Raw genomic sequence first — 16,757 nt, 5'->3', positions numbered from 1 at the left:
AAAAAAAAAAAAAAAAAAAAAAAAATATATATATATATATATATATATATATATATATATATATATATATATATATATATATATATATATATATTTTTTTTTTTTTTTTTATTTTTTTTAACATTTATATTTTCAGTTCTGATCTAATTTTAGTGCCTCAGGCCCACAAAGCTCTGCTCTTTGTAATACACGTAACTCAAGAGCTCGATCACACAGCTGACAAGGTGATGGCGTAAAACTCACCCACACATATAAACCGGTCAGAGCGGTGCACATGCACAAGTGCTGTTGTTGTTAAGCAGCACCTCTTAAACACTGCAAATGAATCTCTTGCGGCTCAAAACACACAGTCAGAGGTGTCAGCTGGGAAAAATGCTCTGCTCCACTGAAGCTCTGCAGTGGGTAAGGCTGGATGGCTTTAAATAAAATACGTCTCTGTTCAACTGCACGCAAAACGTCTTTTGTGGAGTAATTTGTCTGTTTTCGTCACCAAGGTGATACTTCATCGGGGTGAGGGGGGGAGTGATTTAATCAAGTTGTTTCCCTGAGTGATGCGTTTCAGAGTGCAGCCCCTCAGAGGATCAGATGAATTAAAGCAGAAGAGACGGGAGTCTGATCTCTCATTGTGATTCACTTTGGGCTTCCTCTTGTTTTTCTTTTTTTTTTGTTCCCTTCCATCGTGGCCATTTAGCCAAAGCCCTGCAGCTTGTCGGGACATCAAGTCCAAGCAGCTCAGCTGGCAAAACTTTAATGAAACACTTTCAGCTCGTACAGTGTGTGCGCCTTTGTAGAGAGGTGTGTGCGCGTGTGTGTGTGTGTGTACACAGACTCAGTAAACCATCCTCCGTCTACGTACGCCAGCTGAGCCAGTGTAATTGAAAATCCTGCTGATTTCAGCGCTAGCCTGTACACACACACATTCCCTCACACACATAACATGTGCGCGGGCGATGAAGAGCTGCTGATCGTGACATGTCCGGTGGCAAGACGATACTTTAGCAAGTATGACAGGTAAGCAGAGTGGCGGGAAATGACTGGCGTTAAAACGTGGTATGTGCTTCAAAAGGTTGGAAACACAAAACGTTCAATAAAAGCTGATACTCTGTAAAACTACACTCTGTTTTCTTCATTTTAATGCAGTATAGGATTAAAAAGACGTATTGGCTTATTCTTAAAAAATCTGGTATTGGTGCAGGGGACCAAACAGGAAGCCCTCACCAGAATAAATATATAGTAAACGATAGTTACAACAGATTTAATTCAGGTAAACCGATCCATTTTCTACTCATCTTATTAACTTCATACATGAGATTTGGTTCTAAAGAGTGACAAACAAATAAGATACAATAAAATGTAATACTAATGATCTTGTTGAAAAACATGAGACGTAGATTCCGTTTGTTTGTTTTTTCTTTCCAACAGCTACAAACTAATTAAACTTTAAGGTAAAACCAAGACAGAGAAAGAAAAAAAATCCAATATCTCCTGCATGCAAACAGAAGCCCCCAAGAGAAAGAATGGCTTCTCATTAGAGCACTCAGAAGGAATATTTTATTAGATTAATCCAACAACAGTCTCTGCCCGGCTGTCTTTTAACCCAGTGTTTTTGTATATTGTTCTCATGAAGAAGTATCTATTTTGGTTCACCCAAACCACAGGCTCCCATGATAAAAGTTAAAAGAGTAGAAAAGATCTTCAGAATAATTACAAACTTCCTATTGAGTATCATTCTAAGAGGCAGGGTCAGATTCAGTGTAATGAAGGAACATCCTGTTAGGATTGGACTTAAACAACAACATGCTATTAAAACCAAATGTTGCAAAGCTGCCGTAATTATGGCACATTATAATGTACATCATGTCCTCTGGTTTTGCTACCATTCTTTCTTGTTTTGTCACGTTGAGATCATTTTTTATCTGATTTACTTCTGAGACTAGCCAGCGTAAAATATTTAAATTCTGTGAATGTAATAGGTAATTTAACACGTCTGTGTCTGTGAGTAAATATATATCTTTAGCGGTCTCTCAACAAAATAAAGAATATCTTCCTAAATCTCTTATTGCAACGCCTTTCTGAAGGATTGTTTTGAAGAGGCATTTTCAGATCTGCTTTTTTATTTATTTTTTTAAATACCTGCAGTAAGCCTATCTGGACATAGAGTTCTGTCTTTAATTTACTTAATTACATGTTGCAGAAGTGCCAGAAGTTAAACAAAAGGGTACGAAAACAGTATAAAAGAACTGTAAATGTAAAATATTCTCTTCAATAGTACATGCAACAGTTGAATTAAATCAAGTTAAACATGGTAATATTGTTTTGGTAACTGTGGATTAATGGTGTTTGGGTGGCCAAAAGAATTGTAGAAATGGGTATTAGTACCTATACACTGAAAGTTAGTGAAGCAAAATTACAACTAAACTCCCTAAATGTAAACAACAACCCAACAGTTTTGTGTCTCCTTTGTCATCAACACGACCAAACGCTGCCGCAGGGCTGCCACCAGGCTCAAGTCTCATCATAGTCAGCAGGGCTCTCATGTCATTTTAATGGGACTGTAATTGACGTATCGATTCAGAGAGCGGAGCCGGGATCAGTGTGCTGAGCGAGACAAAGTAGAAGGACAAAACTCCTGGCAGAGCAGTTGTCACGACTGAAAGTGGGTCGCAGCGACATTTTATAACTTATAAAGCACAATTTGATGAGGAGTGGAAATGTTTTGTACAGGTGTCCACATCACAGCAGGTGTTGGGGGGGCAGGGGGTTTGTTGTTTTTCTTAAGGAAAACTGGCAAGTGGAAACGTTTTAAACACATTCTTTTGACATAATAAGCTGTTGTTCTCACAGCAGCTCTGTCTGCGGTGAATGGAGGGAAGAAGCAAATTTGAGGTAGTTGAAGTACAAGAACATCTAGTGAAAGACTTAACGGCCTCAGACTGTAAAGCTTTCATGACCAAGGCGAGGTCAAGCAGGAAAATGAGGAACATCATTTTGAAGTAGGAGAAAAGGATGTGTACAACAGTTTGAATAGATCTGAAACGTGTATTCAGTCACACCGACCCAAATGAACTGTGAGGAAAAAGTAATGTTTCACTACAAACACAGTTGAAACCATTTTCAGGTCTCCGTTTCGTGCAACTAGAGAATGAAATGTTATTCAGATTGGATGAGTCTTTTTTTTCCCACAAACTCTTGATTGGATATAGGTCAGGACTTGGACTGGACCATTCTAACTCATAAATATGTCTTGATCTGAACCTTTTCACTGCAGCTCTGACTATCGTTCTCTGTTCCAGGGTAGATTTTCTTGTTCTTAAGATTTGTTATTATATTGCCAGTAACAACAATAGGATCTTTGTCAAAAATGTGTTGTTGTTTTGTTTGTTTGTTTGTTTTTAATCATTTTGAGAGGTTTTGAATTGTCAGTAATTTTTTAAAGAAAGAAATGAGTTTTAAGTTGTGATCCAGACTATGGGCAGATCTAATGTTGAAGTTTAAGTTGTTCCGGTCTCCTCTGCTTTTAAGTTTGGTTCTGGTAGCTTCTAAGGGCGGTTTATTATTTAATCGAATTGTTCTGGAAGCGGAATGAAGGAGATCCTGGAAGTAAGCTGCGGCTACGCCATCTGCAACTTTAAAAACCAATAAAAGACTTTTAAAATCAATCCGATTAGAAACTGGTAGCCAACGCAGAACCAAGGCAGAGAAACCAAACCTCACGTTTCCTGGTTCCAGTTAAGAGTCGAGCCATTTTGAGCCATTTGGTAAAGAAGAATGTTTTTATAATGAGTTACAGTAATCTGTCTGGTGCATTTGTGGGAAGGTTTTATCATTATTCCTCTGCTGAAGGCTCCAAAGCTTTAAAAAAAGATTTTTTGGTTTTTGAAGCAGCAATCTGGTCTTCATCCTCTTTTATTTTTTATTATGTCACACACGCACAAGCTCAAAGACCATTTGCGTAAGTAATTAATTTTTTGCATGTCAGCTTAAGACCTTCAAAGATGCACAGTGGCTTTCACAGATAGGAGAAGGTCAGCCAAACACCTTTATAAGGGTAGGACTGGTTACTTATACTCTTTTTTTGGGGGGGGGTTCACAAAATGTTATTTTTCAAGTCTAACAATAAATATGCTTAAACATCTTCTAAATGTCTTTTTGTTGGAAGCGAGATGAGTGTGTGCTGTGAACCGTCACTAATTTTAACAACCAGACACCACATCCACTGTTCATCAGTCCAGATGGGATGACACGTACGAGCATCCACTCGATCGCTGAATCAATCAGTTCTGCTCCCTCCCCAGACAGAGAGGAGCACCAGTCGCTCCCTGCTGTCGTGAATTTCAGCCTCTCACACATGAATTATACTTCTCAGGCTGAAAGTCTGTTTCCGGCCCAGGAAACGCTCTGAGTCCAGTGAGCTGAAACCGAAGTCAGATTTTTTTTTGTTGCAACCAATTCGAGACTTACTGCACAAATTGCTCGTCTCGGCTCCGCTTTTTTTTTTGACGAATTGAAGCGGGATACAAAGTGCTAACCTTCTCCCTCATGGTGGAGCCGGGTAATAGATTTCAGGGTGAAGGGTGCAGACAGAGATGTGGAATGAAAGGACCGAAAGACGACAGCACATTTCCCAGCAGGGCCGAGATTGATGGAGTTTTTTAAAGTCGGTTGCGTCTCTTTCAGGGTAAATCTTGTTAGGATTGGGGTTGTTGGGGCCGCATAGCTTCCCCCTCCTGCCTGTGGAGGTGATGGATGGCCATGCTGTTTGTGACTTCCTGCCCATTTCAGCGCAGCTCCACACACGACTCATCTGTACGAGAATATCCGAAATAAAGTGGATTCGGGTAGAAAGAGAGCATTTCTTTAAGGAATTCAATGAACACACTTTAAACAAATGTAATAAATAATTCTGCCAAACCAAACGAAATGGGTCATTTGTTTGAGTGTTGACTGTAGTAGCTGTTTTTTTATATTTTTTTTCAATATTCTAACACTGAAGCAGCAGTGACGAAGAGGATTTTCTTCAGAGAAAATGACTGTCCGCTCTTCCATTTATCAACAGACTGCTGCTCTGAAAAGATATAAGGACACAATTTTGGACTTTTCTTTAATTGTCTAGACCTACACCTGTAAAGAAAGTTAGAAAAATATAAAGTAAAGTCATTTTTGCGCAGTGAATATCTAACATCCCAGACATTCAACTCAGTCCTGATCAGAATCTCAAAAAAGGCGTCAGCAGGAAACTTGAGGAAAAGCGGTCGGAAAACATTGTATTGTCTTTTATTGTGGACTTGTTTTGCTATTTTTCTGTTGTTTCTGTTGCTATTTTTCTGTTGTTTCTGTTGCTTTTTAAAAAAAAATTATTATTCACACATTTGCACTATTGTTCTAGAAAATGGCTTAAATATTTAATTATTTAGATTATCAGAGAATAGGAAACCAAAAACCAAACACATACAGACCATCTGATGTTTAAGAATTTTGTTGTGGAAATCCGATATTCCCATCTTTGACGATGTCACTGAATGTTTCGAAGAGTTTGGATGGATGGATGGATGGATGGATGGATTAAAAAGCAGAATACCTGAGAGCTTCTTAAAAAATGAATACTATTTTTACTTTGCATGTTTTTAATCACTATTGGAGATTACAGCTCAGAATCTGTGTTAAAAAATCCTTTTGAAACATTTGTAGGATGGGTCAGATCAGATACTCGGCCTTAAATAATTTGCTCATCTTTGATCTTACGAGTCTTAGCCGCCGGATTATAAAAGTGAATAATTAAACTAGAATGGTCTGTGAATCGTGACCCTGTTTTTGTAGCTTCTCTTGGTTTGAAGATAGAAGGAAACGTGGATTCAAACTCAAGCCATTTTATGTGATGAGTTTGATTTTAAACACATTCCCGGGTCACGCAAGGAGAGAAAGAGAGAAAAGAGGCTTTTATTCCACTGCATAGTTGGATATGAAATGAAAAGCAATAAAACTCAGTTGAAAGGCAAGAAATGTAAGAGATGAAGTAAAATCTTTTCAAATCTTTTTTTTTTTTTTTGTCATGCATTAAAGCTACGGCTATAAAGACGATTTGATTTTGTGTGTAGCTTATTTCTCTTTGAGAACTAAAATATGAAAAACTTCAGCTCTTACTAAAACAAACGGAGAAAACGGAAACATCCTCCAGCTTCGGTTTGAAAATCAGTTCTTTATAAAACCAATGAACTGAAGATGAATATTTGTTTTTCCTGTTTTGTTTTTTTTCTTCCACTCTTGTGTAACATAGGTGTATGTAAATCTCACACTGAGCCGAGGTGAACTGTTTGGGGATGAAGAAGAAAACTGAAAGCGAATCTTAAACCCCTGGAAAGAAAACTGTATTTTTCGCCCAGTTAGGCATTTCAGAGTGGAGATGCTTTTTAAACGGACCACCAGTCCATAGTTAATGAAACAGCAAGAATCTCTGAGAAAAGATGTATTAATTTAATATTTCAAAATACTCTATTGTGTTGTTAGAGAGGAGCTTGTGGAGATGTTGCTCGGCAACCTGGCTTTGCACTTTAAAGCACATCCTTATATTGGCTTCATGTCTCACGTCTGGACTTTATTTAGTTTGTGGATCGCAGCTAGACTGAGGCTATGAAAGTGAAACCTTAGAACTGAACACGTTCTGTGACTTGTGCTATTTGTCGGCTCATGCAGTAACTCCATCAGGGTTGTTTTGTCAATTTCCCACACAGAGGGCAGCTGGTACTCCCTGCTCTCTTTCATCTTTAGTTAATCTCGGCTAATGGGCATTTCCTTCTGGCTTGTTGCTCAGACATAAGAGTTGTATTGATTTTCCAGTCTGACTTTTGTCAAACTGCTCAAGTAAAGCAAAAAAGACGAAGTCAAGATGAATAAAAATTGACAAGATTGACAAGACGTCGTTTGGAAAGTAAGACTGTTTTTGTGTTTTTAATTCGATTTAGAGGTAATGGGATCACATCTCGGTGAGGCCCTGGTTTTTGTTTCGAGGTTGTTATAAACTGCAGTGCGCAAGAATCAGAATGCAGGCAAAGATATGAAGAAGCATCTTAAAACCAGCGGACGAGGTCGCTGCGTTTGCACTCTGTCCAGTAATAACATAGACACAAGAAGAGATAAGGGTCTTTGTAGTTGCAGAACATTTGAGCTGCTAAGTCCCTCCTCTCCTCGGTGTATTGTGTTTCTACATAAAGGATTTAGTAGGGATTAGGGGTTGCCATGATTATGCACCAAGTGTTTATGGTTCCCAAAAGCATTCGACAACTGGGAATGAACAAAAATGGGAGAGCTCATTGTAATTAACATCATCTTTATTTAAATCATGAAAATCTGTAAATATTATCACATTTCGTTGTATTATATCAACTTATACAAGTTTGAAACAATCTGTGCCTAAACCACAACTGTTAATGTTCAGAAACTACTTATATAATTCATTTAAAGCTAACAATTTCGACCAAAAAATAAATAAAAATAGAAGATTCTAGCATTTACTGAGATAAAAATCTGAATTTTAGTATTTCAAATGCTATTTCTGCTATATGTTTATGATTTATGCTGCCCACATAGTTTCAGTATCAGTTGTACAAAAATAAATGAATCCTTTCTCTCTAAGTGATCGGATTATGTCCCAGGTAACAGATGAGACATCGAGCAGCTTATTATATATGAAAATGATTGATTATAGTGACCACTGTGATGTTGTGTGCACCATCACAGCAGTGTCATTGTGTTATATTCAGTTTCCCACAGTGTAGGGTGAGAATGTTTTATAAGGTTATTAAGAAACTTGAACATTTTCAAGAAATTCAATCAGATGTTGCTCTTTCCCGTTCTAATCTGCTTTAATATAAATTAATTAGTTTGCTTTGGATTTGCTTCCATGTTGCAAAACTCTAATTGTGATTGATATGCAGTGGATAGCAATATAATCACGGTCGAAACCTAATACATTTACACATACGTGTTTTTTTTTGTATAATGTAAATAATTCAGATTATGTGTGTTTTTAAGAAGCTCCCCACTGTCTGTGTAGCAAAAGTGATCATTTCCATGCATGCGTCGGACTGGACAGAGCAGTTAAACAGACTGATGGTGGAAAAAAAAAATCTTCAAAGTCATGCAGCTCTGGGCTTCCAGCCATCACAAACCAAGCACCCGGAATCTGTTCATCCACTCCTTTCTTTGATTTAACCAGCCGTGTCGAGCTGAGGCGATTATTTCTCATTCAGATTTACCAGAAATGGAAAAAGGGCCATCTGCCAAATAATTTCAGCGTCCAAGGTTTCAACTTTTAACTTGATTTACTTTATAGTCTGGGAGATATTTCCCACTCCTCCTCGAGGCTTTATCTCTGGCTCTGTTTCTGAAAAAATCTCATTACCTGGACAGTAAGAAATCCCCATAAAACCAACCTGCTTCCTCCGCGAGTCCTCTTACCAGGAAGTCATCTGCTTATAAAAACTGTTTGATCGCATTCAGGAAGGGCAGAGCTGTCTGACTGCGTCTGCAGCTGGCAGAGAGCAGCAGCCCTGGATAAAGGAGCCAAACATCTTGTGTCAGTTTTCTTAAGAGTCCACAGGAGCTTATCGCTGACCGGCTGTAGTGATGCATGGGATGCAGAAAACAGCCATGACAGGTTTTACAATGTTTTTCACTTCTATCTTGTTCTGTGCGAAGCAGGTGACATTTATTTTTATTTTTTTTTTTATTTTTTTTTGCTGCTTATCTGCAAATAGAAAATGATTAGTTACTCCAGTCAGATCTACATAAAACAAGTTTCATCAGCAGATTTGAAGTGTCACATGTCTGCCTGAGCATCAGTCCGGCTACAGCCATCAATTCTCTCGACAACTCTCCTGTGGTTAGATGTCCAATTTTACCTCGTTTTGCAAAATATGAGCAGGCAGGTGACCGTGCATTTCACATAATGCAGTGTAATCATGGGGTTTATTTCACGTTAGGCCTACATGATACATTAAAATATGTAATGGGGATACTATTGCTAAAAGTTGTGATAGGAATATTGATTACCATGAACTCACCTGATTGTTTTCTTTCTTTACAATTACACGATGTCTCCACCAGGCTCTGTGTGAGCTTTAGAGTCTGATTCACTAAAATACATCAGGACTGAGCATTAAGGATATTCATTCAACTCTTACAGTGTTTCTTCAGGATTGTCAATTAGTCTGAAAAATTATTAAATTGACCAAAAATAACATGAACAACACACAATAACACCAGGTGAACAGTCTTAGCAGCAGTTTTAGCTACTTGAGGCATTTGGCGTTTCTGTTTTTCTATTTCTGGTTGAGTAGTGTACAATATTTTATAAGTATTGTTGTTTTTCGTTGAACAAAGGGGAAAAAGACAATAAAAGATGCTTCTTCTCACTCCTTTTTCAACATGCCACTCGCTTTCTGCAATTATCGAGTTCTACGGTTATTGTGCTTCCTTAAGTTATTGTGAAATGTATGTCATTTTGTAATAAGTGGGAAACAAGGTATTTACATATTTACATGTATGGTGTCAAATCCTCAACCTGAGCTATGTTGAATCTTAGTAACGAGGATCATTTGATGATACAGATTTTCCTACAAATACATTTTTCTGCTGATCTGGAATCAATGCTTATCAAGCGACCTCTGATAGTTTTCTTTCACACTTCAAACATGACCTATGTAAGCTGTTAAAATCCCCAACTCACTCTGCATTTCATGCACCACACCTGCTGTCTACCCATTGTCCATCTCTTCTCCACCCTTCCACCACCCCACACACACACAGGCCATGCAGACACACTCCGCACACCATGACATGTTTGGCACCATGGCAATGGTGTGAAGAGATCAGAGCCAAGGTTACAAAACCAAACATGTTTTATGCTCTTCAACAAAGAACTACGCCTAAATACTCACATGGGGGCTGTGTGACTGACTTACTGCTTTTGAGTGTTGCTTTAATACCCTTCCCTTCAGCTTTGATGAATTTGCAGGGGGCTATTTTTGTACCTCCATCTCCATAAAGGCCTCCATAAAACACTGACTTTACCTTGATCAAAGACTCTAAAAATACATTTAGGACATGCAGGATTAAGAAGGGAGGGCACTTGACAACAAAACTCAAACAATGTCTCTGCCACTACCTGTATCCAGTCACCATGGTAACCTGCTGTAGAGGGCTGACAGTAGTTTCTGCATCTTCAACGGCTGTTGTGGGTTTGCAGGTAGCAGGTTTGCTGATGTTCACCTGTAGCATTAAAATAATAATAATAATAATAATAATAATAAAGAAGAATAACTCAATTCTTGTTTATATGAAAATATAATTTTAGAAGTTATTCTTCTGTTAAAGAAGAATATCTCTATTCTTCTTTAATAAAATTTAATTATTCTATATTATAGATACTATAAATAATTATAGTTTCAAGTTGAAGTGAGTAATTAAACTGCAGTTTTCTTCAGTCGCTAGAATTGTCCATACAGGTTTGAAATTTAGTAAAAAAAATAAAAAAAATGACAGAATGTTTTATCATGTATGATAAATAATTTGGCTCTGTTGAAGATTAAATGTGACACTAAAAACAGAAAAAGATTACTGAAATGTGCTATATAAGGACGATGGATGGATGGATGGATGGATGGATGGATGGATGGATGGATGGATGGATGGATGGATGGATGGATGGATGGATGGATGGATTACTAGCTTGATTATTTCAAAACACAAAATGTTACAGAATTGGTAAGAAAGAAAAATAGTCAAGTTTTTTCATTTCTGAGAAACTGAAATGCAGTTCTTGCTGATTTATTTATTTTTTTTTCCTGAGGGATCGACATTCTAAACTCAGAGACATAAAGACAACCTGCTTCCTCAGCACTTACTTGGGGAACATGGCAGCGTGCTGTCAGATTTTGCTCCCTTGCTGTCAGTCTTTCTGCACCTCCATCTTATTAAAAGCTGCTGTACCTACATGGATACACAAACAAACAGACAGGCTGGAGACACATTCAAAAGTCAGGCTGGCGTTGCAGAAATTCTCCTTCGATAAAGTTTAGTTGCCAATGCTGTGATTCTTATGTTAAAAGCAAAAAAAAGGAGAAAGGAATAATAAGGAAACAGAACAGTAAGAAATAAAAGAGAGTCACAGTTTAAGTTTCAAACTGCAGAATAAACCAGTCATTTGTCGACAACTGATTTAATTGTGCCAAACACTGAAAGTGAATGCTGTTTTTCATATTCAAAATAAACAGACGAGTCAGTCTTTAAGCCTCCACTCTCTTATTCAAAGAACCCCATCAGACCAAACTTGATCTTTAAAACCATTAAGAGTTCCTCGAGTTTATTTTTTCCAATTTTCTTCAACTCATCTGCAGTGAATCATTCGTCAATTCTCCACTGTTCTTGCTAGCAGTGTTCTTTGATTTATTAGATTTCCCTGAATCAGCAGTCCAGCTTGCTTCTCTCTTGTCTATTCTAAGTCGTTAAGAGCTTGGTGTAAGTGCTGATGTAACTTACTGTACATAACTTGTATTTCTTTCTTTATTTTCTGTTAAGTAGCTAGCTAAAATGAGCACCGCAACGCTAAGAATAGCTGTCCAAAATCATCACAATGTGAAAGAATGCTGTAAGTGGTTTGCTAAGAGCAAAATATCACATATCAACATTACAAAACAGCAAAAATTATACAAATTACTGCTATATTCAACATCTAAATCTAATCTAATTCATGTGCAAAAGCAACTTTGAGCTGAAATGAATTAGTCTGAACTTTTTAAAAGAGATTTTTACATTTAATGGTTCAGTTCTCCTTGTCAGTGTTTTACGTCACTTTCCAGAGGAAGTAAAGGTTGAATCTGGACAAAGAACCAGTTAAGGTCGACTGACCTATCCACCAGATCAAGTTGTTTATTTGATCTTGTTGCAGCGCTAAGTACTGAGATTGCTCTGCGTCTTTTCTCCAGCGGCCGGTGACGCACTTTGACACCACGATAAAGAACACGACACAAACTCTGTGAAGCAACGCTCCTGTTTTCTGTGCAGGTCAGGATTTAAATATTCAGGTTTACACGCCGTTTCTCTGACACAATAAACAAGTAAGGGCTAATCCTCGTCCACAAATCAAACTGCATGACAAATCCGTTTATGGCTAGAAGAGAAATGGGAGCTGTGGGTGACATGAGACAGTCACGGTGCAGTAACGCTTAGTGCAGAACCCCCATGTAGGAGGATTTTATTGCATCCTGTTTAGCATCAGAAGGGGAACGAACCCTACGTCAAGATTAATGCAAGTGTTTATTTTTGAATGTGGTCACAAAACTAGAGCCTGCAACGGAGCTTTTGTTCTGCGATGCTGATGGATCGACACCAAAGACTGACCTCTCTCCTGCTGATGGACATATGAAAGGTTTCCTTCAACAAAAGACAAATGCAGCTGTGCCCGACTTCCTCGTTTCCTGCAGATATGATGTGTGCGAATTTGTTTGTTCTTTGTTCTACGTTGACTTTTAGACAGAAAACATAGTTAAACTGGGAAAACCTTGAAATCAAATTCAGTTTTAACAGAAAACTTTTCAAAGTCCCTACCACTGCTATGGAAAAAAAAAAAAACTGTATTCCGTTTTGTGAAAAGTCAATCAGTTTCCTTCTCATGTACTTGTTGTGCAACATTTTACTACTTTTGTTGTATTTTTGTTGTAATTATAAAGATAAATAATCATTTTTAAAAAATCCTCAAATCCTATTGGTGATTTAGTTGGATTACATCAAATGTTAACATTTTGCATTTCACACAATTTCAGTAGCTGCGATGCAAAATACCGATTAGATCACAAAACGGTCGTGTGATCACAAAGGGGATTGAGTTACAATTACTCAAGTGTGACAGTGTGATTTGGCAAGGTAAACACAATCTGTTTAACAGGTAATTAACAGGACAAATACTAAAAACTTTCAGTTTTTATAATAAAAGGTTTTCTTTCACACCTAACCAATATACTTAGATGTTTGAGTAGACAAAAAAAGCTGTCGTGACTTAATAGAGCTGATTACGGAAGTCGAATACATTTGATATGTACAGAGTTAGAAGAATGTTTTATCGGTAATCCTTAACATTTTTGGCTTTGTGTTTGTTTGAAAGTGTGTGGTTGCTTATTCTCCACCGCAGTAACATCATTCTACGCTGTCCATTAAACAGAGAAGATGCTTTCCACCGTGGCTCCGTACAAACGATCAAAGATCAGCGCAACCTCTGCTGGACTAAACCCTTGCTGGACAAATCATACCAGGACATTTTCTTTGTAGTTAAGACTGTTGCATTGTTTGCGTTGACTGGATTTGCTCTGTCGCCTCGGGACACGGGGAACAACTCATAAGCAGATAATTGGGACAGCGACGCATTCCTCATTCTCTCCTGGGGAGAAACCTATTCTCCCTCTCTGCTGGCGCTCTTCAGAATGACTTTAAAACGAGCCTCGAAATCTGCAGGGCGTCACAAACTTATCCGCTCTCTGCACTATTTTTGACGCGAATCTGCTTTAGTTCAACACTTTTTTTTTTTCTATATCTGCTGACATAGCTCAGGGCAAAGAGACGTGAGCATTTTTGTTCCCGGAGTTCAGGAAAACAGACTTTTCCACTTTACACTTTGGTGAGAGGAACGATCCTGTTCATTTGACAGATCGCACGGAGCAGATTAATGGACGCTCGGCCGGGAGTTGGAGGGAGAGCAGGACACGGTCTCTGTTTAATACGGCTGCCTCTGATGTGAGCATGTAAACATCCACCTTCTCTGCTCTGGCCTTCACCCGTCTGCGTGCCAAGAGGGCCAACAGACGGGGGAGACATAAACAGTTTTAGTGTGTTTGTTTTTGGGTGAGGTAAAGTGGCATGTTGCCTTTCAAGTTGCACAGACCTTTTTTTTTTGTTTGTTTGCTTTTTTTTTTTTTAATGAGCCATGGGGAGCTATAAAAACCAGAAAGCAATTGGATTCAAACTTTGCATTTATGATTGAGTCAAACTGCTTTGCAAGTCACTCAGGCTTTCTGTGCCAAATGTATTTCTTGGAGCCTAAATGAGACAAATAGATACTTAACAGAGCAATAAAGCTCAATCTGTGTTTCGCCCTTTAGTTGGATTCAAACATTTACAATTGTTGCTTAAGGTGTGTAATTCTGGGTGACAGCGTCGGCGTATGTGTTGGACCCCCGGCGCTGACTCCGACAGTGTGTTTGGACAAACAAATGACCTGTTATTTATGTGGTGAATTGCATGATGGGCTTTGAAATGAGCTGCAAAGAGGCTGATGTGATTTGTCACCCATCACCTGTCTACTATCATTTCCACGTCACATGAAAGGTCTGGAAGTCAATCGACCAGCCTCTGTCTGTAGACAGATATATATCCACCCCATAACTTTCCACAGGCAGTTTTTTTTTTTCTCAGTGCCTTTTAAAAATGCCTACATTTTTAAAATGTGGTTATAATGCCTGCATTATAGCCAGTGGGGAAGACTGGAAGAAGTGACGGTGCCGTCCAATCTGTGTCACCACCAGTGTGGTGGTCAGAAGGGTCTTTCTCAAAGACACGTTGGCAAAATGACTGAGAAGGATAGAGTTTGAACCAGCAACCCACCGGTTACTGGATGAACCCACACCTGCTGAGCCACCGCGACCTGAAAATAAATGTAAACAGCGCATACAAAGTGTCAGACGCAGCCAGAGGAAAATACAAAAATTCCCATACATGAAAGGTGTACTTTTGTGTCTATTTCTGGCCTACTTCTCAAACAACTGTCTCTGCAGTCTACTTTCTGTAACTGAAGACGCATTGATCTCCGGCTGCGTTGCGGAGTCAGTTACTTTGTCCGTAGGATGTACCTGAGTGACCTCTTTGTGGATTTGCCCTACATGCTCACTTGTGTCCAATACAGAATGTAGCCTCAAAGAAATACTGAAAAGTACCAGAGGCAGGCAGCTCTCCCACAGGTGGGCTTTCATATACAGCTGCCTGTCTTTGCTAACATTTGGCTCAGTTGACTGATAGGTTTTGATCTGACCTCCGTTTACCCTTTGAGTGTTTGCTGAGAGTGCTCCTGTGAAGTGCAAAGGTGGAGAAGAAAGTTTCTATCTCCTCCCAGGTCTCTGGCCGTTTTTCAGTCAAACTTGTTGATTTTACCATCTTACAGACAGTAGGTCATTCATTTCAAACATCATCTCTGAAATGATGATAATTTTGACTCCCTTGTCTACCCTCAATATCAATGGTCCAGGAAAACACATCACTTTTTTACTTATAGGATACTGTTGGATGTGATCCCCTGCTGGGCCAGGTTACCCTGGATTCTCTAGGAGTATTAAAAAGACTCTGTGGCATGAGCAGAGCAACTTATCGGAGATAGATATACTGCATATTGGCAATCAAATTTAGGCAGTTTGGGAAAAATAGCATTATTTAATCCTGTGCTACTTTATGCAGACACTCTGTCCGCACTTATGAAGGCTCACTGTGGCTGACACAGCAGGGTATTGGATCTACTTCCTCACTAATTCAGATTATGCCTATTTGATCACATGGGGGTCTTTTCTGAATTTACTGAATAGTCAGGTAATTAATACACATACATAAAACAAAACTAAGATTATGTTGTCAGAGGAACACATATTTACTCTGTCTTGTACATTTCATACCCTTTGGTCCAAAACACAACACTTATGCCATCATAATTGGTAAGATACTTTATAGATACTTTATAGCTTTGGTGGGAAGTAATATTTCAGAAAATATGCTTATTTTCTTGGACCCATTTCTGTTTAGTTTCACAGTATTCCAGCCACAATTTCTCAACCTGCAAAGTTTCAGGTAATGATGCATCTTTTAATAAACCATGGAGATCATAAAATGTGTATGCTTGCTATCAAGAATGCATGAGATGTGCACATTCAGGGGAAAAAGGCTTATGCCTTGTTTTGGTGTGTACGCATTGTTTACGAAAGCCCTTGCTTTGATAAGTAGTTCTGCGAGTCGCCACCTTTCTGTAACATCTCATTGGGAAATTCATTACCAGTTGTTTTTTTTAGATGAATTTATCTTCCATACGAAAACCCAAACACATACATTTCTCACACGGTAAACTAATGAATCCTTTGTGTTTGTGCGTCCTCACAAAGGTTCTGCCTTATGCGAGTTTTGTCTCTGAGAATAATGAGTTTAGCTGACTGTGCTAATGGTCCGTGATGTTCATGAGTAATTAATTTGAGCTCATCAGGCAGGTTTGAGGTGGATCAGGTGACATTTATTATTGTTTTATGAGTAGTAGAGGAGTGCTGCTGGGTTAAAGTGCCAGCATCTTTCTGAACAGAGTTACAGAACGAAGAGCCTGCAGTGGTAAAAGGGCAAAAAAAAGAGAGACTATTTTTGTACCGTGTTGAAATAATTCTCATTTAGATAAAAAAAAAAAGGTATTTCTCTCTGCAAATATTGTGAAAAATGAAACTACTGTTTTTGTCAAAGTGCAAATGATTTTTCTGTCAACAGTAAACAATTTCTCCTATACATATGAGAAGGCTTAGAGGTCAGGCTCACCTCTAATTATTTAGATTGTTTTGTTGCTCATCTGGTTCTCCAGAAAACTGATAGATTGTCATTGAAAATTCAGGTCTTCGAATGATCAAATGTGGAGTCCACCAGGGTTCAGTGCTAGCACCAAAACTTCTTGCTTGGTAAATTAACATTTGTAAAGT

The 16,757-nt window shown here is 38.5% G+C and overlaps 1 protein-coding gene across 3 annotated transcripts in view; it reads left to right on the top strand.

Moving 5' to 3' along the window:
- Positions 1-16,757, top strand: part of LOC106959951 (inactive phospholipase D5-like) — a 70,880-nt gene that overhangs the window by 27,324 nt on the left and 26,799 nt on the right. The gene's annotated exons all lie outside the window — the stretch shown is intronic.

The sequence above is a fragment of the Poecilia latipinna genome, unplaced genomic scaffold, assembly GCF_001443285.1.
Source record: "Poecilia latipinna isolate Pla-1442-1.1 unplaced genomic scaffold, P_latipinna-1.0 Scaffold1137, whole genome shotgun sequence".
Classification (NCBI taxonomy): domain Eukaryota; kingdom Metazoa; phylum Chordata; class Actinopteri; order Cyprinodontiformes; family Poeciliidae; genus Poecilia; species Poecilia latipinna.
The sequence above is the reverse complement of the archived record's forward strand: the minus strand, read 5'-3'. Positions and strand labels throughout refer to the sequence as shown.